The 2647-nt window shown below is 39.4% G+C and overlaps 1 pseudogene; it reads right to left on the reverse strand.

Moving 5' to 3' along the window:
• Positions 1-233: 233 nt before the first annotated feature.
• LOC106976545 (olfactory receptor 4A47-like) lies at positions 234-1179 on the reverse strand (annotated as a pseudogene).
• Between the last annotated feature and the right edge of the window lie 1468 nt (positions 1180-2647).

Genomic DNA, 2647 nt, shown 5'->3' on the forward strand with positions numbered 1-2647 from the left:
TTGCCTTTCGAATGTTGACTCCTTTTATGTAAAGGAATTACACTTTTCTAAATGAACTGATCCACAAGGTATTATCGACCTTACATTCTACTGGAAGGGAAGCTGTTATTAAAGCATAATCATCCAGTTCGTTCTTTATATTTAACTTAAAACTTGACACAAAGACAGTCAGGATCATTTTAAGGAGTCTTCTGCATTCTTAGAAAATGCAGGCCAATGTCAAGTAATTCTCTTCATGGTAGAAAATGCACTCCTTTACTACTTGATGTGACATTTTTCCTCCAGAGCTTCCTAATAGCATTCGTCATCTCAGAATTTCTCAGAGTGTAGATCAGGGGGTTCAGCATGGAGGTAAGACTGTATAAAACACACTCACTGATTTGTCAATAGGGAAGGTCTTAGCAGGTCTCACGTACATGAAAATATATGGCACAAAGAAGAAGACCACCACAGTGATGTGGGAACCACAGGTCTGGAGGGCTTTCTGCCTCCCTTCCGGACTAAGGTTCTTTAGAGAGTGCAAGATGACACCATAAGAGATGAGCAAGAGCACAAACGCAATTGTGCAGATCAGTCCTTCATCACCCACCACTAACAGGCCAATGATATGGGCGTCAGTACAGACCAGTTTCAGTAAGGGGTACATGTCACACAAAAAATGATCACTGAATTGGGACCGCAGAATGGGAGCCCATAAATAGTGCTAACTTGAATTACTGAATGCAGAAAACCTCCAACCCAGGACCCTACCAGCAGCACAACACACACCCTTTGCCTCATGATACACAAATAATGCAGGGGTTTACAGATGGCCACATAGAGGTCATAAACCATCACCAAGAGAAGAATGATCTCTGATCCACCAAAAAGCTGCTCTGTAAACAGCTGGGTCATACAGTGTTGAAATGACCTGGTATTTTCCCCACATATCAAATCTGAAATCAATCTGAGGGAAATAGAAGAGGAGTAAATAACATCCACAAAAGGTAAGTTAGCAAGAAGCAAGTACATAGGTGAGTTCAGGGTCTTACTGACAGTTACAGTCGCCAAAATGAGGAGGTTGCCCACCACAGTGAAAATATAGAAGAGTGAGAACACAACCAAAAGGACCTTCTGTTCCTTTGGATCCTGTGTGAGACCCAAGAGGATAAAATAAGTGACATTGCTCCTTGGTTCCATCTAGTCTGCATAGAAGCTGACTTCTCATATTAGAAGCAGCTGATCTACAAAACAAGGAAGATAAATGCATTATAAGATTACTGATTCATGCAATTAAAAGAATGTAGAAGGAGTACCTATATGTCTCACATGTGTGACATGTGTCATAGACATTAGGATTTCAAGTTGAATAAGCCACGGTTTCCTACACTCAGTGATATCATACATAATAATCACCAATACAATAGGTGCCATTATAAAAATACAGAACACGAAATGTCCAGGGTAGGAATATATCTACCAAACGGGAATCAAAAAAGTTTCCCAAAGGAAGCAATGCTTCACCTGAGTTTTAAAGGAAGAGTGGAAGAACAAGAGAAGAGGGAAAGGGAATTTCATGGAAAGATGCACAGTTTATAAAGTCCCAAAGGTGAAATACTTGAGACCCATTTAAGGTAACTGACATATTCAAAGTGAGTAGATCAAATTAGGAACAGAAGGTCACTTCCCTAGGTTGTCTCTTCCCCCATTGAGACCTCTTTATTAGGATCTTTGGTTGGATATGCCTCCTTTCCCTGATCAATAAATGGGGAAGCATTCCACTATTGTGTCTCTCCCTTAATTGTTAAACTTCATATATGCAACATCTCCAACTTCAGAAATCTCCATTGGATATCAATTAGGACTTATAAAACTAATTTTTTTTTTGCACAATAAACATAGATGCTTCCCACATCATTAAATGGTACCACCTTCCACATCATTGCTCAGACAAGAAATAATCACAGTGTCCTTCATGCCGTCTTGCGGTCATGTCACATATTAATACCTTTAACAAATGATATTTATCCCCTTTAAAATTTATCACAAATTTAATCATTCCCCTCCCCTCCCCACTTCCTCTGGCCCACTGCACTAGCCTCCTACCACGTCCCTCCTCTTTCATTCTGGTCTCCATCAATTTGTTCTCCCGATGAAACTTAAAATGGATTCTTTTTAAATATGATTCTGATCTATCACTCCACTGCTCACAATGCCTACAGTTGCTTCCAATCACACACTCAGAACTTAATGAATCACAGTTCATCTTACAGTAAAGGGAATTATAATCCTCATTTCACAGCTGAACAAACTGAGGCTCAGAACATCTAATTAATTTTCCCAAGGTCAACCATTTTTAAGTGATAAAACTAGAATTGGAATCAAAGTTTGCTTTCTCTCAAAGTGATCTCACTTTTACATAATAAAGATAGTTACACAGTTGCAAAGGCTGGTTTCCACTATTTACTGTTAGTTTTACCTTACAGAGGCATGTCCACAATCTGAAGGAACACATTTGACTCTGTCGTCCAGTTTGGCAAGAGGGCAAAAGCTGCATTATTGCTTGAGGACATATTTTTTTTCATTCGACTGTCTATCCATTCTCGCCAGAGTTTCTCCTGGTTATTCAGAAGGTTGCTTTTATTAATACCTTAGATGACTTCCTAGC

This window comes from Acinonyx jubatus, chromosome D1 (assembly GCF_027475565.1).
Source record: "Acinonyx jubatus isolate Ajub_Pintada_27869175 chromosome D1, VMU_Ajub_asm_v1.0, whole genome shotgun sequence".
In the NCBI taxonomy this organism is placed as follows: Eukaryota; Metazoa; Chordata; class Mammalia; order Carnivora; family Felidae; genus Acinonyx; species Acinonyx jubatus.